At 39.1% G+C, this 25021-nt stretch overlaps 1 protein-coding gene across 1 annotated transcript in view; it reads left to right on the top strand.

The window, feature by feature from the left end:
- Positions 1-25021, top strand: part of LOC122814383 (E3 ubiquitin-protein ligase TRIM39-like) — a 175290-nt gene that overhangs the window by 59323 nt on the left and 90946 nt on the right. The gene's annotated exons all lie outside the window — the stretch shown is intronic.

Below are 25021 nucleotides of genomic sequence, written 5' to 3'. Positions count from 1 at the left end.
TCCTCAAAATAGAGGGGAAAGGATCCTGTAGTCTCTTGATGTACATAGCTTAGGTTCTACCTAGATAAGACCAAGGATCTTTGGAAATCATCTCAACTACTGGTCAGCTTTGCTCCTGGAGCTCAGGGCAAAGCAATTTCTAAGCAAACCATTTTTAAATGGATTGCGTACTGTATTAATTACTGTTATTCCTTTCATGGCAAGGTTCCTCCTCAAGGAGTGAGGACTCAACTCTATTAGAGCAGCCTCCACTTCTGCAGCCTTTTTAAGGGGTGTCCCTACTAAGGACATTTTGGAGGCTACCACTTGGTCTTCTCTGCATACTTTTACAAAGCACTATAATTTGCCCTTGTTTTCTAGATCCAGGGTGCGGTTTGCCACTGTTGTCCTGCAAGGCATTCTCTCCAATCCTTGATTGGGTTGGTTCCTCCTCCCTCTTCTCTGGGCTTTGGTAATCAACCCCTTTGTAAGGACTGCAACAGTGAAACACGATGAACATAGTACAGTTGTGTACACCTACCATAGATGTAGATGTTAGAGTGTATTCACTGTTGCAGTCCTGGTTTCCCTCCCCCCATCCCCCTCTTTTGTTATTATTCTGCTCTCCTTTCCTAAGGTGCAGGCTTTATTTGCTTTATTTTACCAATGATTATGGATATTTATCCAAGCCTTGTATTTTTGGGGGCTCCTGACATTTGTGGCAAGAAAGACTGAGGAAGTGACGTCAGCTGCCTCCTTTTGTACCCAGGGTACTGATGCCCTATACAACCGATGGCAGCCGGCGTCATATCCCTTTTACCTTTGGTACTCGGGTCGATCGAGGGCTATTGGCTGGATAACCCCATGTGTAAGGACTGCAACAGTGAATACACTCGAACATCTACATTTATGGTAGGTGTACACAACTGTACTTGTCAGTGGATATATGATGTGAAATCCCCCATGTAAACACAAGTGCCCCATACAGTACAGTCACACCCCAAGATAATGTAATCAAAGCACATAGAGGTACATCATGTAAAGTAAAATATATACACTACACCTAATAATATGTCACTAATGAATAATTTATGTCCACTCTGTAATTATTTTTTGAAATGAAAACCGAGCAATGCTTAGCAGTGCTTAGCCAGTTTGAGCAGTACTTATATGTATAATTCTAAACAGCATTCAGCCCAGCTAACTGGATTTGTGCACTGCTAAGCACTGTTCAGCATTTGCCCCTGTAAGCACTGCTTAACTCAGCTTTGCAGGTTTGCGCACCAGTGAGCTGAGCTCAGCATTTTCAAAATGGTCCAATGATGGCAAAGGGTGGGAATATGGCCATATTTAAACTGCAAAGGCGGAAATACAGCCAGAAACTATTGTAGTTTGATCACTGCAGGAGCTATGTCTGGAGCTGGAGAGGGAGCGCGCTTTCGGGTTCAGTACTGGGGCAGTTTTGGAGTCCATGGTCATGGCTGGGCTCCTTGTGCAACAACATGACAGACTGCTGCAGGGCCAGTACCAGTGCTCCCAATACAAATGTGAGGTCTGGGACCATCTGGCACGCGACCTCACCAGTACCACTGGAATCCTTCGAATGGGTGAGCAGGTACGACATCATTATGGTGACCTAAAGAGGAGGAAGGGGGTGCTCTTAGCCCAGTGGATCCAAGATGCTCGGGACCAGAATGCCCCAATAGCTTGTAAGTATTTTATCCATAGCTGTACCAAATTCTAGCCTGAGTATGTGATAGACAGGTATGCATGATGGTTGTTTTCCCCCTACAGCTGCAGATGAGAGAGCTAGCACCATTGAGGCCCATGTGGACAGATTGGCGAGGCTAGGCTGAGGCTGGTGAGTACAGATCTATCTTGCAGTATATAGTGCAATAAATAAGGAGGAGTACATTGTTTACTGCCAGCAGGTATAGTGCCTTCTGAATGTACTGAATAAATAAAGTTTGTCAGACCAATACTGATCTTCAGAATATGCTGTACTACTGATAGTAGAATTGCAACTGTAATTAAACGCTATGGCATGTTACTCAAACAAAGATTTATACCACAAACTGTTGTGTTTATTCCGGTATGTTGTAGAAATAGAATGTGTACAGGTGCTTCACAGGAAATATGGCTTTGACAGCATGCATTAACTGAGGCTGTTCTGATAACCAGCTGTTATGCAAAACTGTAAATTGTGGAGCTGTAAAACAAGATATAAATGAAATATGACATATGTCCTGCACTAAGATCTAAACCTTGAATAGTAATGTGTAATGTATTATAGTGCATCTCTGCAGCATTGCCTTGTGTTAACCTTTGCACTCCCTTTCTTATTATTTCAAAGGATTAATACACAGTACACTAACTAAATGTCATGCGTGAATCTCAGGCATGTATGTTCAACTGTCACCACAGTCAGACTGTCTAACCAAGAGAGTATCGGGCAGAAATCAGTCAAGCAAGAGAAAGCAGTTCCCCAGTAGCTCAGTGTGATGAGAAATAGTTGTTCATTTTTGCACACCAAGACCACAGTTTGAATCCAGGGAGTGGTACTAAGATGTGTGAATATTTACACTCAAGAAATATTGAATATTTGTAGGAGCAGTCAGGTAGTGTTAACAGATATGTTCTCCAAAGGTCTTACAGGTAAAGAAATGTTGAAGTAGCTGTATGAATGGTATAACTGTTCCACTGTCCAATCACATGCCTGCAAATGACAGCAGGATAGCTACATGCACCATGCTGTCTTCCCGTTATATATAAAGTGTCACGCTGTCACAGCTAGTGGTCACTGCTTCCAATAACCTTGGACACAGATATGAATCCAGGTGAAGTACGCCAGTAACACACTTTCATAACATCAGTGCAGGGTACTCCTCCTTCATTGTATATGTAACCCTGACATGTATGAGTCCCCTCCAGTCATTTACCCAGAGTTGTCACAGTTTGCCCCATACCATTCCAGGTTGACAGTTTAACAGTTATGTATGTGCTACAGAAGCTAGGGACCACAAGTAGATGTAAAGTGAGGGCAGACCTGTAGAGTATTGAGCAGTACTGTTGTGAAAAATAGAAGCCTATACAGTTGTTAATGGACTTTTTTCTCTTCCCCCACTCCTTATCTACATCAATAGTCATTCATATACTATGGTTATGTTGTTCTCAAAACCTAATGTTGGGAATTGTGTTCTATTATTGTTCATATATTTAATTGGTTACATATTAATATACCTTGTTCAAATACCAGTGTTGGTGGCCTATTGCTGTAAATGTAACTGGCATGCTGTTACAATGCTTACTGTTGTTCCATTTATGCATGTGTTCTGTTTGCTATGCAGTTGTTTTAATTCTATTGTACTGGGTTAATTGGAACACCCATGCATGCTGTTATAACTAATTTTGAAATGTTTTGTTCATGATTAACCAATACATTTTGAAAAACCTCAACACCATAGTACGTTTGGAAAGGCAGATCCTAGTGGATCTGCCTGTCTCACCTTATCTGGCCATGACACTGGGCTCCAGAATGTCTGGGACCCAACCTGGAACTGCCTCCTCTGCCGGACCTGCACCACCTTCTGGTGCAACCACCTCTGGGGACGGCCCCCCCCCCGGGCGTGGGTGCTGAGAGGAACCGGTCACCCACAACAAGTTCCGAGGTATGGTGCACAGGGTCATCCAGCCAGAGTTGGATGGATGCCTGAGCCAGATCGAGGGCAGACTGGTGCACCTCAAGGGGCATCCCTACCCCTGTTGTCCAGCCCCCAGCATAGCCACCTTTGGGGCCATGAAGGGACAGTGGTGACTGCCCATGGGTGGGGACCTCAGTCCCATTGTTTCCATCTGGGGTCACATGGGCCTCCGATTCCCAACCATCCTCCTCATCCCAGGTGTTTACCCCCTCATGTGTCATACACCACCCCTATTTGCTGTCTTGTCTATCTGCAGAAGCAACCTCTCCTACCCAACTTACCTCCCCAAATGTACCTTCAACCTTTCCCCAACATCCCACTCTCACCTTAATAAAAGGGGGGGCTTCTGCCCCCCCCCAAAAAAAATCACATCCCATACATAGCTCTCCATTTTGCCTCCACATACACTGATGTCAATCAATTTACCCTTGAATTACTCAACCAATTTATGTCGCCCACACCCCTCCCTGTGTGGTGTTAGGCTCTAAATTCCAAATTGTACACATCATTCACAGCTGTTGCTGCAGAAGAAATGGAAAGCTATGGTCCTTTCCTACACCCATCCTGCATATCCCTTGCTGCCTTTCACATTGTTTTTCCCCCTGGTTGCCCCCATTTCACCACTTTTCTATAACCCTTTTTTCCTTTCTTTTTTTGAAATTAGTGTGGGTTTAAGCGGGAATAAGCAGCACTAAACAAAGCCAAAACGGACTAAGCGTCTCTTGGCATCACTTAGCGTCACACAAACCTGCTTAAAACTGCTTTAATCACTCTAACTCGTTCAGCCTCTGTTCTGCCCAGCAACAAAATAACCAGCCCTGGCAGGTGCCGAAACCAGGACCCTGTGCACTACAGTCAGAGTAATGTACAGCTATGTCATATGAACTGTGGGAATTTGTAATGCTTTTTCAAACATATCATGCATTACAGTCATTTAGCAGTAGGAAAAAAGGTATCACTGCCAATTCTTGAATCCAGGACCCTCTACACTACAGTCAGAGCAGCATACCACTACACCAAATCAGCTCTGGGAAATTATTGATGCACATACCTCTCAACCTCTTAGTGCAAGAAACTGGATGAAGACTGACAAAATGGGGGACAGAGGCCCAACAGTAGGCACATATTTTACATAGTGTAGTTATACATATAAGAAAGTTGCTATAGTAACATGGTTTGTTTTCACATAGATTTTTGAAGGATTCGAAGTCTGTAACTCAAAGCTCTGTTATTATTTAGTTTCATCAGACCTCAGATTATCCCAGTTCTTTGCCAGAAAACAAGAAATATTCTGAGGAGAAGACCAAAAATATGAGCACAAAATCTGGACATTCTGTGAAAATATTTAAAGGTTTTGGTATGCTGATGTATTTGTAAAGTTATCAGGCAGTACAGGGATATACCTTTAGGGCAAAAAACATCACTGCCAAATTATGAACACAGAACCATTTGAACTGCAGTCAGGGCAACATACCAGTAGGCCAACTGACCTCTTTACAGCAATTGAGTTATATGAACACATCCTGATAGCCAGACAGTACTCTGACATATAGTGGCCGAAATCACAATGTACTTGGGCCTCCGACACAGAACCAATATATGCTGCAAAGTGTCCCATGTGACTGTACAGATTTCCGCAGAATGTCCAGGGTAATGGCTCATATTTATGGCCTGTTCCTCATGTCATTTTTGGTATTCTTCTAATCGCTGGGATGATATCAGGATGGAAGTCACTAAATAATACACATTTGTGTGTCAGACTTCAAATCGCTCAGAAACTGAATGTCAAAACAAACCCTGTTACTCCTGTTACTCTAGCAATTCTCTAATGTTATGACACCAATAGTTAAGATCTCTCACTATTTATGACCCTTTGTCCACATATTTTGTTGTACTGTGTCCACATATCCAGTGTTAAGAGGTTGAGAGGTATGCAGACATAGCATGCGAAAAACAAACCGTTCCGATACAAACACAAACAGTTCCTATCAGACCAAGCACGAATCACCCTATCCCAAACTCACCATTTGTCTACCTTAATGTATGCATCACCAATCCTAATCCACATCAGGAAAACAGACCTAAACAAACTAGAATCATGTTACAATAAAATTGCAAAATTCACAAATAACTCCATTTTTAGAAGCCATCACTGTCTTGCCCTAAAGGAGCTACAGTGGTTAGAACTCCCTCAATTAATTGGTTACCACCAACTAGTGCTCACCTTCAACATACTAAAGAATCCCCACAAAATTCCAGCCCTAAACCAACATTCAGCAAACCGTCCTCTACGCTCATCCAACAAAACCCTGCTCTGTATATCCAAAACCAACAATACTGCAGGGAAAGCTCTTTTCTCTCATACCATTGCTAAGAAATGGAATAACCTACCCCAAAATATCTCTTCAGCACCATCTATATCACTGTTCAGAAAGTTACTTAAGTCACACCTCTTGTAATCCTGGCTCTGTCCTTGCAGCACATAAATGCTTTCCTGCTGTCCTCCAATTCTTGCTACCTTCCTCTCCTCACTGCTTACTATCTCTGTTATACAGTACTCAAATACTCCCATACAGGGCCTACTATGTATAAATTATTATGTCTTGTGATATGTGTCTTTTGATTGAATTAGTTAATTTGAGTATTTTCTCCCAAATTCTGCCATCCAGAGTCTACTATGTGTAAATTTAAGCTTGCTTGGAACAAACCTTTATATGATGTATCTTTTTTGATTGTACATTTACCGCTGTACATATTGTTTGATGTGGAGCTTTTCTCCCTGGGCCTCCGCTGTAAATGGACCTCGTTCCAGTTGGACTTACCCGATAAACAAATATAAAATAAATAAATAAATAAACTGTGGACACAACACATCAGTCCAAACAGTGGACAGTATTTCTACTTATCCTCTGTGATGCTGTAGTTCCCACACCTCCATAATGTCCTCCTCACATGTCAGGAAAAGGGGTAAGGCCCACATGAAGGCCTTAATTATAGCACTGTGTTGCCATGACATTGACTAATAGGAAGGCAACTCAGCTGTTCTGGATGCAATTAGCAAATGGGAGCAACAGATTGGTGCACAGGCCATCACCTCTTCATGAGCATTACCTACAAAAGGCAAACTAATGCCTATGCTTAAACAGGTCTGATACTTTCATCAAGGAGACGGACTGTGACTATTCACAACACCTTTTGTGGATTTATTCTGAAAAAGGGGTACAGCACTATACCAGGTATGTCAAACAATTAAGTAAGTAATGGAATGCAGATGGGGGGATGCAGTCATGGGAAACAGGAATTTAAACAGTAGCTCTCAACAACACTTCCAGGACTCTCATGTTGCATGTAATTCTGCTACCTAGCACCTATAACCATTCCTAATGGCAATGTCTACAGCATACCTGTGAAATGTACAAGGTCTGACATTTTCCTCACAATTTTGCCCATGTTTCCCCTAAAGGTTTGTTTTTCTGGAAAATTAGTGACAAATCATGAAGGACTGCAGTCAGAAAATTATGACATCTGGTACTGCAGATGTCAGACACCTGTGAGTAGGTTACCCTACACCACATATGCACTGCTGTCTCTTATTGTGTACCTCAGATGTTCCTGGAATGTCCACATGCACCCGTAGTACCACCCACCTATTTGCCAGATGTAGGCTGGATGACCTGGTACTGTAACGTTGCCCATAGAGGGCACCCAGAAGTCGATGGCAGTGATGTGTGTGGACACGTAACACAGTCTGTCACTGCAGTAAGGACATTTCTGGTAGTCCTGCTACCATCTCAGGTTACTAGGCTATGAGCCATGAGCAGCCATATGCCCAAGTCCAAGTTTGCTTGTTGTGTATGCAAGGCATCAGCTGATGTCCCCATCAAACAGGGACACAAATGGTATCCAAAGGTATCACAAGGGTGCATATGCTGTTAACCATCCATTTCACCAGGTTACACCTGCAAAGGTGTTGGTAGCTACCCTGCCCGATGTGGACATGGTGCCCATTCCACTGCAAGGTGATTGTGTTTTACACATGTGAGCTACCAACAAGGCTAGTCCAGGTCACTTAACGTGGGTGCGTGTGTGTGCGTGTGCGTGTGCATCTGTGTGTGTCTGTGTGCATTAACACAGTGGAGCATGACCTGCCCTCATGCAGCCAGCAGTCCCAGCAATGTGGAGACCATGATTTCCTCACACACCACAGTGAGGTCACTTCTGATGAGTATGTATGACACTGGGTAAAGGGTTGGCCTTATAACCTATAGTGTATGGTAGATATTTGATGGCTTAGTATTCCCTGGTGGGAACCTCCGTGATGTCCCCAGCTGCTGCATGAGCTGTGTGATGTGACTGATGAATGGTGGATTATGCACATTAATGGTCCTCAGTGGGGGAACACTGGCACATCAGGATGAGGGGGCAATGCATGCTGTAATGGTGGTATGTTCACAATACTTACACATGCTGTACTGATAGATGGCAGGGGTATAATGTGGGTGTTAGCGGTGGATAGTGCTAACAAATGTAGATGTGTATGGTCTTTACACAATGGTAGCCAACTATGACGCCTTCTATGTGTGACATTACCTTAGCTTACACTATTTGACATAACATTGAGATGCTTCTGCTGTGCATTAACTGCTCTATGCAATCACTACAGGACTGTATGACATTTTTGTTGTCCTACACTCTTGGGACCTCTTTACTGTTTCAGTTGTTGTCACAGGTCATACCTTGTCTAACACGGACTGCAACCTGCAGGGTGCTACAGATAGTGGCCATACCTGTGAACTTTGCATATGTCTGCAGATTGTCCTGATGTTTAACGCATACTTTCTTTCCATCTGTCATAAAATGTGGTTTTCTGGTGAACTGTGGGAAAATCATGACAGAATAACATTGCAGATTGATGACAGCTATTGTCATGTAATGACACATACACTTTGGAAAGTTCATTCACATGCACAACCTGTTTTGGAATCTACTTTCCATGCATATCACAGCAATATTTGAAGGTTGTGCACAGTGTTTGGTGTTTGCCCTATTTTTCCATATGGATTTAACCAGATGTCTTTCTGGAGAGGTATGCTGGTGGCCATAACACAGGTAGTCTGCTACAAGGGGATGTACTTGTATGTGTGTGTGTGCATATATATATATATATATATATAATATATACATATCTACACACATACATACACACACACACTCACACTCATGACCTGCCCTTGCTGATGGCAGAACCTGAACCTGCTTAGTTGTACAAATGATACTACTGTATACATAACACAAACGCCACAGAGCTACTATAGTATTGAAGTGTCTGCCACTGCTATTCAAGTGGGTGGCAATTGCAAGAGCTGTTAGGATTGCCAGTGGTGGGTTCACAGGCCCTTAACATGGTATAGCTGTCTGAAACACAGACACACAGCTGCATGGGGACATGCATTAAAACATACATGCACACAGAGTTGACACTTTTCCTATTATATGACCTATCTCTGTAGTTATGTACAATACAGACTGATATGACTGTTGCATGCACTACAGTGCCTTTGTGTTAGAAAATGTGTGACTGTGCTTGTAATGCGGATGGCATCAACTGGCTCTTTAAAGGAATGCCATGGAGAAGGGGGTCAACAGGCCTTAAAATGGTATAATCAATACACACACAACAGCCACAGGGGAAATGCTTCAGACACAAACACGCACACTAGTGTAGTTGGCTGCACTGAGATTCAAACACCTACCTATCTACATGTACGTACTATAGTGCTGCTTGGTTATCACATGCACCGCAATGCTTAGGGGTTAATAAGTGTCCAAAGGGTGAATGTTGAATGACTTCAGTAGGGCGATGGGAAGTGTTCTTCATGTAACAGGCCTCAAAATGGTATCAGCAACACACACACACACACACACACACACACACACACACACACACACACACACACACACACACACACACACACACACACACACACACACACACACACACACACACACACACACACACACACACACACACACACACACTCACACACACACACACACACACACTCTCACACACACACCCAGTATCACAGTTGTCAGTATTGAGATTAGAATCCCTACCTAGCTAGTTATTTGTAGTATAGTGTTATGCAGTTATCGCACACACCACAGAGCTTTTAGGGCTGAGAAGTGTCCAAAGGTACTTCTAAGGTGAATGACATCAGCAGATCTTGTAAAGTGGGGCAATGGGAAGTGTACTGAGTGGGAAAGGCCTCATAATACTTTAACCTACACACACACACACACACACACACACACACACACACACACACACACACACACACACACACACACACAAAGGTGGGTGATGTGATACTGCATCCCCCACCTCATTACTGTTACACAGTGGAGCTCAACATCATGCTGGCACATGCGACTGGTTACAACTGATATGCAACTGTCCACAGCAGAACATCACTGTACGCCTTTCAGGGTATCCCTGTCTATGATGCATTCTGTGTATGTCTCCCTGTGACTCCCTCTCTATCACTGTCTGTCTCTCTCTTTCGTATGTCTGTGTGTGTGTGTATATGCTTGAAATATTGTTATATGTTGCCTAAATATATATGTATATATATATATATATATATATATATATATATATATATATATATGTGTGTCTGTGTATCACATGCAACACTTGCAGATATATCACATATGGGCCACCTACAGCTAGCTGAGAGTAATCCTGTCTGATGGATGTAGTTAGAGACAGTTACGGTCTACATGGATGTCTGTATGCAAAGACATGTATACACAATACAGTTATATACTCCGATGTGGGTTTACACATGGGCTGTAATTCTCCGGGTGTAGGAGCATGCCCAGTATGACCTTCTATAGTAAGAGTGGGACTCCATGCCAGAGATACTTGTACTCTGGTCCAGGGTTTTTTTTGTACTACAGCCATACCTCTCAACCTGTTAGTGCAAGAAATCTGGAGATAGCCTGCCAAATTTGGGGGACAATGGCCCAAGCATGGAGAGATACTATAAATATTTCTCTTATAAATGTAGAAAGTTGCTAGAGTAACAGGGTTTGTTTTAGCAGACATTTTCTAACATATATGTTGTCTGACACTGATGTATTCTGTCATTACTTACTGACAGAAATCCTCAAATCATTACAGTGATTTACCTGAAGATGTATGATGCACAGATCAAAATTATGAGCCAAACTCTAGACATTCTCACCCAATCCGGCCAGTTGAGAGGTGTGGCTACAGCCAATTGGCTGATGAAGCTGCGTAAACAGTCCAGCACCTCAGTGATATACTGGCAGGGGATCTCCTGCTTGTGTGGTATTCTTCTTAACTGAAAAGTTATATCCTGGTGTGAGTATAGAGTACATTCCACTGAGCAGAGATGTCCATTATATGTGTGGTATATTCCACATAGCACTGTGATTTCCTGGTATGTCAGTGGCAGAGCAGTATAGAGCAATGTGGTGAACCACTAACAGACATTTGTTTATAGGTTGATAGGTTGGTATGAGGTTACTAGGCTATTGGCCCTGAAGCCCTTATAACCCTCGCTGACGAGAGTGTAGCTGATGTTATGACATGTCAGCACCCAGATCCCCTGTCCAGCAGGGACACAGGTGGAATCACAGGACTATGTTTTCTGTTTCCTATGCACTTATACAGGGAGTACTTCACAAGGGGTATTTAGGCATTTGGCTTGATGTGGACAGGGAGCATATTACACAGATGGGGGAGTCTGAGAGACACATATCTGTCAACAACAAGCTGTATTGATATCACAGTCCAGGCTGATGCTGTGCCTACAGGTTGATCAAATGGGCCTTGACTTTCAGATGTGCAACAGTCACATCAAGGCAGGGTTTGGATTGCTTTGTATGCCAGACAGAGGTCACCTCTAAGGAGTCTGTATGGAACTGAGTAGAGGGACAGTGCTGTTAGCCTGTCTCTGTAGGGTAGGTGTTTGAAGTCCTGGATTCTCCTGGTGGGGAACCTCTGTGGTCTCTCCCAACTGCTGCATGTGCTTTGTGAGGTACATGCCGAAGGGGGCATTGTACAAAATAATTGGCCTTGTAAGGTTAGCATACATGGCTGTTATGACCTATTTGTCCCTGGATGAGATACTGTTACTTTTGAGTTGACCCATCTATGAAGCTTTCTGTACAATGGAAGCAACATGGTGTTCAGAATTCAGGTTGTTGCTATCAACCTGGGTGGCCAAATGCCTCCCTACTGATTGTGTATGTAGGACATTGTTGTTAATGTGATACTTTTGGGGACATCAGTCTTCCCAAAGGAGATGATGTATCTGCAGGCATTCACCTTGAGGCCATCTTTCTGGCAGCAGACATTTATTTTGGTAGGACATCCACATCACTTTGTGTATTGATGACTGTTCCCAGCTTGCAGTCATCTGCCAGCTTGGTCAGCCATAGGCCAGTGTTTTTGGCCTGCACCTCAGGAAAGTATACCCCATATACCAGAGGCCCCCAGACCGATCCCTGGGTATGCCACTCATTATGGGTGTGCTGCTTGCCTTGGCTACCCCTATTATGATTATGTGGTTTCTATCAATGAACCAGTTTAATACCCATCTGGTAACATATGGATCAGTGCTTAGATGGAGTTCATGTACTATGGCCAAGTGGGGAATAGTGTGTAAGGCTTTGGCTAAGTCAAGGTGGCCGGAGTGCACCATCTTTCCCTCATTCATACCTTTGTTGGCCGTCTCAGAGAAGTCATCCAGATTTCACTGACTTAACCTCCCCTTGAGACAGACTATGTGAGGTTGAATATTTGGAGTTTGCCAATGTCCCTGTTAATGAGGTCCATGATATTCCATTGAATGGCCTTGCAGATCAGGCCTTTAATTTCCTGGATCGGTGAACACTCCACCTTGGTGTAAAGGGATGACAGTGGCTGTCCGCCACTCGGCTGTGACAAAGGCAGTACTCAGGTTTTGGTTAAGTAGGGTGAGTAATGGTGTTGCCAGTTCATGCCTGAGTTCTTGTAGGTTGCAGCGTGGGATGTATTCAGGTCCCATGGAAGCTGTCTTCTTGGCTTTGAGAGGGCAGTGATGCCCTGTTCCCTAGTGATAAGGGTTGGGTGGTCAGGTACTGGGGGATGTCCTGCTTTCCTGATGGGGGGGCAGAGGGAGACATTTCTGCTGAATCTGTCAGCCAGTAGATTGGCTATATCTATAGCATTTGTGTATGTGGTGTCCTTGACCACCAGTTCTGCACAGATCCGGGAGCTTCCTTTGGTAATGCAGACATATGTGAGGAAAGCCTTATGATTGTCTGTCTAAGATGTGAGCAATTTGGACTTGGAGTTGCCTTTAGAGGAGTTCACTGGTGCTCTTATTTGTTTGTTCCTTTATTGCAGTTGTTTCCCGGATGAACTATACCTCTCCACTGTCCAGATTTTTGCAGAATTAATAGATTTTTGTTTCTTATTTTTGGTTTGTTCCTCATACAATTTGTGGTTTTCTGGCAAAACATTTAGGAATGAAGTTACTAAATGGCAGACATTGAGTTTCAGACTTCATATCCTTCAGAAAAATGCATGCTAAAGCAAGACCTGTTATTCTGTCAACTGTCTTAAGTTTATACAAGAGCAAATTTTAGTACTTTCTGTATGCTCTGTCAATATATTTGGCCTTGTCCAGATTTCCTGCATTAAGAGGTTGAGAGGTACATGCAAATAAATTTCTTTATAGAATTGGGTATATCCAAAACTCTCAACTGTCCCCGACTTTGGCACAAAATGTTGCTCTCCCACTAATAATCCCTTCGCAAAATGGCAATTTTGGAAGAAAATGTGGTGGGTTTACAATTAATAAATAATTGTAATGATCAGAGTTATATATTACTTTTATTTCAGAAATGCATTTAGATTCTCTTATTTTGTCAGCTGCTCAACTTAACAGTACTTATATTAAAAAAGTGTCCCTTCTTTGATAGGTTCCCATCTGTACTGTGTGGCTAGTTTATATTTTTGCATCACATTTTTGATCCATTTTACATAAAATTGTGGTTTTCTGGCAAATTAGTGGCAACTCATTAAAGATTGAAGTTAGAAAATAATGACAGACACTTGAGTTTCAGATTTCATACCCTTCAGAAAATTCATACTGGGGGCGTGGCCCAGATGCCAGGCTGATAGCAGCAGAAATCCATAGCTCTGCTTAGATTTTAATATCCTGACAGGAAATATACTTTAATTTTTAGAAAAATCGAACTAAAAGTATACTAAAAGTTAGATTAACATAGACTCTCTATTATTTCCTAAAAATTAATACATAGTCAAGAGAATTTTTTAATTATTCCTGTCAAGAAGTTTTCTGCTGGAGATCTTAACATGAGCAACTCGAAGAAGCCACACCAGGAGAGTGCAGTGAAGAAAGAACTAAACAAACATCCAAGAACTGTCACTAAAAATGGACAAATTCGAAAACACAATGACTATTAAACAAGAATGCAGCTTCATCTCTGAATTCATCTAACCCCAGGTCTATAATAGTTAAATTTCTTTCCTCACAAGACAAAGAGCTTGGACTAGTTCCCCTATCAAGATGGATGAAAAAGTTATTTGTTTTGACAATGACTCCACCTCTACAGTTATATCCAGAAGAAAGGAGTGTGTTCTAAGTCTTTGAAAAAAGCCAATATTAAAGCTCAAATTATTTTTCCTGCAAGAATAAAAATCACCTTGCCAGAAGAAGTTAAGATCTTCGATTCCCTACAAGAAGCAGTAGATTTTTTTCCAAAAGAAGAAAATACTGTCAGAAATAGAAATTAAATAGAAGAAATTCACCTTGCCAGAAGAAGTGAAAATCTTTGATTCCCTACAAGAAGCAGTAGATTTTTTTCCAAAAGAAGAAAATACTGTCAGACATAGAAATTAAATAGAAGAAATGGAATGGTCATCCCAGAGTTTGAAGAGACAGGCAACAAAAAATGGATGGCCTCTGAAGGAAGGAGCAAACAAAACTAAGAAACTAAAGTACAAATGAATAAATTCCTTCTAATTTTAAATGCTTTGTTTTATGAGTCATAATATATTTGATTCTAGAAAGTCTCTGTGCTGTAAGGTAATGTGATTCAGCTTTTTTATTAACTTTCTCTTTTCCTTTCTATATCTACCTCTTCTAATTACATATAGTACTAAGTATTTAAATAACATTCTCTCTCTCTCTCCCTTCTTTCTTCCTATTATTTTTGTTACTAATGTTCCTTTTTCTCTCTTCTCCATTATAAGTACTTTACATACTTTTCTCTTTTAAATAACTACAAATGATGTATGTCTTCCAATTCTTCAGTAATAGTATAATTTGACTTAATGCCAAAGTGCATTTTTTCTAGTGGGTTATTGTTGGGTTGTTTGATCAGTGTTTCTAACTAGATGTTTTAGACTCTCTGCTTAGATACATATAAACATTAATACAGTACATTAATGGTGTTTTATAGCTAGCTAGATATGTTTTATATATATATATATATATATATATATATATATATATATATATATATACATACATACTAGGTTCCTTTTTCCCCCTCTCTCTCTGGTTTGGTTAACTGGTAGGTAAATGATTGAAATGTTATAATATGATTTCTGATTTGAGGCAGCTGTTACTTCTAAACAGCTGTTTTTATATGAAAAGGTTAATTTTTTCATGATGATGTTTTGTGAGGAAACTGGTGGTCTGTGTGACTGTTCTCATTGTGGACATTCATGACATGCACTGACAAAGCAGCCTGGGTTTTTTTTTTTTTTTTTTTGCCTTCTGTAAACTCTAAAAGCTTCAGGATCTGAGTTTACAACCAAAAATGCTTTTTTCTTCACTAGAGCCAACTTCTGTTGTGCATGAGCCTTTTTAGATACTTTTTAACAAGTTTATGAAGCTGCAGCTTGAAACAACAATGATGACATAATTTGACCTTTTGAACTTGTTAAATGGTTGTACTTAGAATTCTTTTCTCTTGACATTCTGTTATCCCTCACTTAGATACTTTTAAATGGTAAATAATTTGTTCTGATAAGTGTTTAACTTCTTTGAAAATGCCTGTGTTCTCTTATAGATGCATACATTCTGCAGATTCAGTGACACTATTAATAATTAAATGACATCAAGAGAACTAGGAGCTGCACTAGAAAACTCATTATGCATATTAACATCAGCCTTATGTTACATAACTAAACCTTTAGTAACTAAACAGAGGGTTGGGAAGCCCACCTTTTTCTCTCTCGCTCCCCCCTTCCTGATGAAAGGCATCAACATAGATATTGATAATGCTTATGAGTAATACATGTATAATTGCAAAATATAATAGTTATGTTGTAATAAGTTTATATATATATATATATATATATATATATATATATATATATATATATATATATATATATATATATATATATATATTTCATATATTCAACAGATCCTTACATGAAAAATGTTAAGACGACTGACGAAATGGTTACATCATGTGATGTTTCTTGAAAAGTCTTAGAAATATTGGCAATCTTCTTAATCTTCAGCTTCTAATGTTTATACATACTTTGATCTGATGTGTATTTCTGGCATATCTACGTATTAGAGGTGCTATTATCATGTGACATATTCATATAGCTTCAGATATATTGGACACTCATTCTAATGTATAGTTCATAGATTCATATTTCTACAGTTGCTTTCATAATGTTTTTCATTTTTGTTTTTATACTATATTCTAAGAAGATATGGATAATTTTTGTCTTTTGGTATTGGAGAGGTGGTGGATAGATGGTTTAGTTAAGTTTTTAACTAAACCAGAAACTTTGTTTCATGTATGTGTTTGTAAATAGTTTTGGGTTTTTGAAAGTAGTGCTTAATACACGTTATGCATCCGTGATAAGTAAGTTTTCAGTAGATTTCAAGTCAACACGGAAGAAAGATCTTTCAGTTAGTAATAACGTACACATTATAGTCAATGGCTTATAAATGTTTATCATCAAAAATTAATAGTTTGAACAGTAATGTCAAAAGAGCTGGTTTGCTTAACTATATCAAAATGCATAAAGCCCAGATCATCTTTTTACAGGAAACCCATCTATTAAAAAGATCTACAAAAATACTCATTCCATGGCTATACTATTCTGGTTGATTCATGTTTTAAGAGTAAGAGAAGGGGCACTCTTATTCTATGGAAAAAATACTTATACTATGCCAAGAATTATAGATACTATTTCAGATAAAATGGGATGCTAAGCATGGTTATTTTGGAAATAAATAGGGAGTATTATACTTTGATTCATACATACTGGATACCAGGACTGAGTACTAAATATGTTGACAAATATCTGGACCTGATGTCTTTAATTGCAAAAGGGGAAATTATAGCAACAGGTGATTTTAACTGCTTATTATCAGGCAATGATACTTCTAAAAATGGTAAAATAAAACTAACATCTCAAGCCAAGAAGTTAAACGACCACAAACCAGATGAACCTTAAAGATGTCCATAGTCTAAGAGAACATTATTCCCTTATTTTATACTCACTATTCATATTGGTTTGGTACACAAACAAACACTGATAAGGTCTTTGTATCAAATAATATATACTCTAAAATAAATGACGCATCTATAATGACTTGTCCACTTTCAGAACATAATGCTATAAACTTTACATTAACTATGCATACAGATGATTTAAGATTTCTACAGAGAATTCATGCTTACATAACTAAGTTAAAAGACTTTAGGGAATGGATAATGAAATAAATAGAAATGTTTATGGAAAAGTGACTGATACTGTACTATAGGACACCTTTAAAGTTTATATATATGGTAGAATATAATCTTGGTACCTTAAAAAAGGAGAGAGTGGAACAAAGAACTTTTAGACTTACAAAAAATAGACAAGTTAAAAATGGACACAAAACCAAATAAATTAGCACATAATGAAATTACTAAATAAAATACTAAATAAAATCAAAAATACTTAAGTTCTGAATCATAAGGTAGCCATAAACATGGAGAAATTGAAATTACAATCTTATGCTGTAAATCCCAAATATCTACATAAAATAGGAGTAAGATCCAAAAAAATAATCAAAAATCTTATTAATGAGATAAGTGATGGTTCAGTTAAGAGTACATCTAACTTAATGGGCATATTAGAAGTGTTCAAAATCTACTATAAAGATATAAATAATAGCACACCACTTTTGGAGACAGATAATGTAACAAATACTTTTTTATTTAAGAAAATGTAACTACTAAGGTGTTAATGCAACAAAATAACATATTAAATAGACCAATAACACTAGCAGAAGTGAAACAGCAAATAAAAAATTTAAAAGATACTAAAGCTCCAGGACTGGAAGGAATAATTCCTGAACTATATGAGTTGTTCTGAATATATAGTAATGAAAATTATGAGTGCCTATGGTTAAGCAAAAATGTATAACACCCCCATTGTGGAAATACTCAATTATCTCCCCCGTATTTAAACAAGGTAAGAACCCCAAATCTTGTGATTTGTATAGGCCAGTCTCATTACTAAACACTGATTATAAAATTGTCATGAAAATATTAGCTAATAGGATAAAGAAAATATTACCTAATCTAATACATAATGATCAGATGGGGTTCATTCTTCATAGAAAAGTGCAAGATAACATTATTAAATTACTATCATTAATAGACGTAGCAAGCAAATACAAAAAAAAAACAACTATTATCAACCTAGACATAGAAAAGGCTTTTGATTCTATTAGTTGGTCTTGTCTACAAAGAATTCTGATTGGTTTTGAATTCTTCTGAGATTTTTTCAACTTATTAATGAAAATGTATAATGGGGCACAAGCTTATGTAAAAATCGGATCATGTCTATCCACACCACTAGAAATCCTCAAGGGAACTAGGCAAGGTTGTCCTTTGTCACCATTATTGTTTGCTCTTTCAATGGAACCTTTTGCTACATATATCAGAAACAAGCAAAATATAAAAGGCTTTCAAATTAATAAGGACTATTGTCCTAAGATACAATTATTTGCTGATGATATGTTGTTAATGTTGGGTGATACTGATGCTTCTTTGCATGGTTACAAATACCTTAAGCAAGTTTGAAAGAATTTCAGGGCTTAAATTTAATCATAATAAATCCAAAACGTTACTAATTAACAAAAAGATCAACAAAACCTAAGAGAGAATAGCCTGTTTAATTGGGAGAATGATATATTAGAATATTTGGGTGTCAGTATAAAAGAGTACATGGAAAGAGTCTGTTAAACTAAACTACAATAATTTAATAACCACCATTAGTGAACTAATCAAAAGATGGAATAAAATGTTCTTCACAATGGGGAATAGGCTCTCTTTAATTAAAATGATAATTTTACCTAAAATGTTGTTTTATATACAGTCATTGATACTACCCCCTTCCAAAAAAAAAATAGATTCCATACTACTTACATTTTTATGGTTCCCTTTAAAACCTAGGATTGTGTATAAATGGCACATTAGAGCTTGGAACAGTAATGGGATAGCATTCCCTAGCTTAGATTTTTATTCCAAATCAGTTATAATTAATGTAATATTACATTGGATCACACCTACCTATATATCTGGTGGAAAATAATACATGCAATTCATATAACTGATGTCAGAACTACAGAAAACCAATTTAGGGAACAATATGGATTAAGTAGAGTTCATTGGCTTTTACATGAATTTTGTTTATTTAATAAGTTTGATCATTTTTCTTATGGTATTAATCAAATATTTAATAACCTTAAAAATATAATTGATTGTAATTACAACATTAAACAATTTCTATTTCTTATATTCCCTATAGCATATCCCCATGATTGCCTAGATTCTTTCAACATCAATGTGATGCAAAAATTGAAGGAAAATAACTTGATATGGCATCAATTTATTGAAAATAAGAGTATTAAACCACTAATCTCTCTCTTTTATGTAGTTTTGATAATAGTCAAGACAGTTGGTTATTTATACACTCATTACTGCAGTTTATAGAAAACAAAATGAGAGGTTCAATCAACCTAGAGACTGAATCTACGCCTAGTTTGATCCAGTTTGTTATTAGGTGTCATGAAAAGACAGATAATCAAAAATTAAGTATCTTATCTATGTATAAGATACTAAGACAAGACACTCGTTTGACTCAGATTTTTGGAATTACTATGTAAAGATTAATGGAGAACAAATATCTGATAAATCCCAGAAAATTTTATTGAATTCTGTATGGTACCTCTTCATTATATTGGAGATTGTATACATGGAAAGTTATGAATAGGAATTTCTATACTCCACATAAAATAAATCTTATACTCAAAAACAGTGAAAGTAAATGTTGGAAATGTGATGAATTACTAGAGGCCATCTGGGTTCACATGTTCATTGAATGTAGAAAAGTTGTTCAATACTGGAAAGACTTCAGATATTTTGTAAATGCTTTATGTTCTGCTAACTGTCATATTTCTAACTCACTTATCCGATTCAATGTTCCTTTACCTAATGTAATACCTAAATCACAGATTCAGTTACTCTGGTCAATTCTTGCAATTGCCAGAAAAGTTATTACTTTGAACTGGAAAAGTAAACGAGATTTGATGTTTAAAGATTTTATTAATTTAGCAAAAGTTGTTTGTAAAAAAGAACTGCAAACCATTTGTTATAGAACTCGTAACATTACTCATTAAAAAATAGCATGGCAAAAATTGGAAAACCTTTTGAACAAATAACTTCTCATAGATAAAAATGATTGTTTATCATGGATGAATGTAAGTACTGTTAATAGTTTTGTTATATTATTGTATTTGTTTTATGTACATTTGCGTATGTTTATAATGAAAACAAAATAAAAATGTTTTTGAGGAGAAAATTCATACTAATGCAAGACCTACTATTCTATTATCTTTCTAAGTTTATAAGAGCAATATTTAAAAATTGTACTTATTTTTGGGCTTTTGTCCCACTTCTACTTATGGCTTTGTTCGGATTTCTTGCTGTGAAGTTGAGAGGTATGATAAATGTGTCGGGGCCATCACTGTCTGCCAGAGACATTTCAAATTGTGACATACGTGTTGCACTCCACTCCCCCATGTAGTGACTCTAGATGTGTCCAAGCAAGGCAAGGTGCAGTTATGCAGTGTAAGTGTGCAGAGTATCCCGCCATCAAAGCTAGACACAAGTACTACACTGGCTTTTCATCTGTCCTTGATTTTGCAGAATGTTCTGGTTTTCTGTCATATTTTATACTGTTGATTTATGCTTCTTCTTATTCAGAAAATGCATGTTGTTGCAGTGCCTGTTGCTACGTGTTTAAGTAGCAATGCTTTAATGACCATCAAGTAAGCTTGTCTGAGGTTGTAAGATGCAGGTAAGCTTTAAAAAGCATACTGTTAAAGAATTATAACATTGAAAACCGTTTTGTTGTTGCCATGCACAGAATATTTACATAACTACATAATGTATAAGCCTTAGGTATTGAAATGCATATGACAGTATTTGTAATAAAGGACAGGATTATAGTATTTTCAGAAGCTTATTACATTTGTTGCAGTCATCTTTGCAGGCTTTACCCGAAAACTAAACAGAATGCCAATCTATCATGTGTGGTCCATAACCTGTGCAGTAATCCCTTAAGCAGTTTATCTTGAGCTTGTTTCTTGTTTGCTGTTCATTATTTACTTTCATCACATTTTCCTGATGAAACAAGTAAATAGCTGTTGTCAGTCAGCAGGTCTTTTTTGGATAAGAAACATTTTTACTAGTGGGGTATCACAGGGATGGCTACTTGCAGCATTTTACTTGGTACTTTTATAGAGCTGAATATAAATTATAATTAGAACTGCAGTGGAAGGAGAAGTGGTTTGAGTTGAGTGCTGCTTGTTTTTTTATACTTGATTTTGACTGGCATTCTAGTAATGTATTTAAAAAGTAATTTATTTTTTCATGCCTCACAACCTTTTTGTTTTCATCTAAATATTAAGTAAGCTGTCATGTAGCAAATGCATTGAAATATTTCTTTCTTCTAGACTTCATTTTGTCTTGATTGGACTCTCATAATGATGGTTTGGCACCCAGGGTAGCATATTTAAAGTCCAAGTTTTTGTGGTTTTGAGCATAGCTCCACCACTTTCTAGTTGGTCGCACCCCTTCCCACTGGCCCCACCCATTTGTCTCTTGCAGCCCCTCCCCCTTTGATTTGAAGGCACCATCCACCACTGGCTGCATTCAAGGTCTGCTGTTGCTGTGGTATGCAAGAGAAAAATTCTCATGACAAATCCCTCTGATGTTAGCTGCTTGGATTTGCAAGTAAGAGGTAAATGCAGTTTGTCAGTCCCAATTATGTTTGCACAAACTGATTCAGAAATGCTCTCTTTAATGTTATTGTTTTACCAGCTGGTGTATCAGCATTATAGAATGGTAGAGGCATAGAGCATATCAGGAATTGCCCTCAAATAGACGCCAATCACATCAGAACTATAGATATAGTAAATGAAAAAAAAATGAGTAAGGTAAGTTGTGGGTAATATGGTTTGTAACTAGGGAACTGCGCCACTTCCACCTGCATCACTTCATTCACTAACACCCTTTAAAGTGGGCATTGTGGTTTCTTTCCCACTAGCAAAATTACACATTTGTAATAGTGACTGGCAGTTTGCACTGTTCTATAAGCTATTCTGCTTTAGACAGAAAACCAGATCCACTTATGGGTGCGTCAATTGAACTAGCTGGGAGACCGAACACTCTTTGTACATATTTTGTCCTTGTACTCAGCTCACACCAGTTCTACCTGTGTTTCTGGGACCTTGAACCACTGCAATATTGCCCAGCTCAGCTCTCTTGGGACCTTGTCATCTGCTTTCTCCAAGTATAGGAATGAGCAGTTGGACTCTTTCTTCATCTCTAGCTTCTTCTTAGCTTTCTCACTGTAAACATTGGGTCAGTTGTGCTGCATCCTAATCCGATTATAAAGTCCTCACCTCCCACCTTACATTCTACTACCTTGCATATCCATTGTCAGTCACCCTCTCCATAGTTTTTATGCAATGTGACAGGAGTTTGATGTCTCTGTACTGCTCACAGTTGTGGATGTTCCATTTGTTTTTGTATACTGGCACATGTATGCTTATTCTCCAGTCACCTGGGATATGCCTTTCTGTCCACGCTGCTATGAGTACCCTCAGGGGCCATTTTTCCCTATCTCACCCAGCATCTTTATCATATCTATTGTGACCTCATCTGAGCCTGCTGCTTTCCCTGACTTTGTTTTCCTTAGTGATATTCTTACTTCTTCCAGGGTGGTGTCCTGGTCATCTTTTGTCATAGCCTGTTTCTGAGGTGGTAAAGCTTCTGTGGGGTTTTTGTCAGGAAAGCTGCTGGAAGTACTCTTTCCATCTGCCTTTCATGTCCTGTGGATTGGTGGGCATGTTGTTGCTGGTGTCCCTTATGAAGGGTGTCTGACTGTCTTCTATATCTTTCTCTCTTGGGTTTGCAACCTAATGTAGTTTGTGCCACCTACTTAGTCTTTTTGCAGAAGCTGGTAGAGTGCCTCCAGTGTGCTTTCCTTGCTATTGTAACACCTTTCTTAGCTTCTTTGTTCGGCAAGCAGTATTCGTTCCTTGCCTAGTTGGTCTTTTCTATCTCCCCCTTCTTCCTGCATTCCATCTTTCTTTACTAGGGTTCCTGGACTGCTGCATTCAACCACCCACTTTCCTTATATACCTTATTAACATACCTGGCTCTGCCACATATCAGTTCTGTGGCACTCACATATGCTGTTTTGAAGTGCTACTATTCTTCTGCACCTCTTTATTCCTCTTCTCGGGGTGCTGGAGCCCAGAGTAATTCCTTGCACCATTTTATCTTCTCTCCTGTCAACTTCCAGGTCTGCATTCTGGTCTCTGTTGAACTAGGAGCCCTCTCTGACCACTGCTTGCAGCTGATTGTAGCAACTAGTGGTTTATGCTGTGAGCCAGCTGTTTCATGGAGGATGACTTTGTAATCATTGATTATACCCTAGTACTCTTTCCTTAATAGGGGAAGTCTACCTGAGTTGCATATTGGCCACTCTTCCATGTGAATCTGTGACTGTCTCTTTGTGAACCATAAGCTGGCTATTATCAAGCCATTTGCCAGACAATAGTCTAGAATGACTTCTCCCTTATTTCTGTTGCCCCACCCATGGGGAGCCAGGCAGTCCTGTCGTGTTCTGTCTGTCCCGATATATGCATTCTAGTCACTCTCAACACCAGTTCATGTTGTCGTGTTTTATCTAGTAGGTTCTACAGCTGGTGTCTGAATGCACTCTTTTCCTCATTTTTACAGCCCTGCTGTGGGGCGTAGGCTGAGGTTATGAATACCACCCTCTCATTGCACTGGAGTCGAATTCCTATGAGTCTGGCATTAATTCTGATGATATCTCTCACTGCCTTCTGAAGCCTCTCTCTCACCACAATTCCCACACATTTCTAGCCTGCCCTCCTACTGAGTAGTAGACTGTGGATCCCTATCCAAGTGTCTTGTCTGCGCTGCTGTTCCACCTTGTCTCCTGCATACGTAGGATGTCCAGACTCCTCCTTAACCATCATGTCATCCACTTCCAAGCTGCGTCCTGGCAGCGAACCTACATTGAGTAGCAGTTCTCAGTTCATGTTTGGCAGGTTCATTGATGTTATGTCCAGCTTTCACTCAATTGAGCTAGCCAAGGTAACCCAAGCTGGACAACCACACACTGGCTGGCCAGTAGCTTATTGACCTATGGCTGCTGAGCTTTATGGCAGCCACACAGCCAATATGGGGCACATACGGGCTTTGTGGAGTGCAGTCAAACCTTGCCATACTCTGTGTTTTTGGTGGTAGATGAGAAGTAATAGGAGTAAGCAGTAGAATTCCTATTTAACACGTTCTTATCTGTCTTTCCACGAATAAACAAAAGCATGGTAATAGCATAAAAGGAAGACATTTCTTGAAAATATATACCAAGATATATATGTAATGAGTAAAGAAGATGTTGAATGTGCAGTGAATACTAAACACTTGACCTAGGGTCATATCATTTATCCACAACCGTACTTGGCCAGTTGTCAGTAGTTATTAGAGATCCTGTTGTAAGGTTGTTACACATGAAGTAATGGTCCTACAGTGATATTGCAGAAGAAGGGGGTTCTCTGTGGTGCTTCATACATTGCTAGTTATGCATTACAGGTGATCAGTATGCCTGAATACACAGCAGTGGCTTCACTTCTTCTAACATGTTTCGGATAAGTCATGTATGTCTGTGT

Source organism: Protopterus annectens, chromosome 10.part0 (assembly GCF_019279795.1).
Source record: "Protopterus annectens isolate FY-2018-M chromosome 10.part0, PAN1.0, whole genome shotgun sequence".
In the NCBI taxonomy this organism is placed as follows: domain Eukaryota; kingdom Metazoa; phylum Chordata; order Ceratodontiformes; family Protopteridae; genus Protopterus; species Protopterus annectens.
Note: the sequence above shows the minus strand (reverse complement) of the source record. Positions and strands in the feature narration are given on the sequence as shown.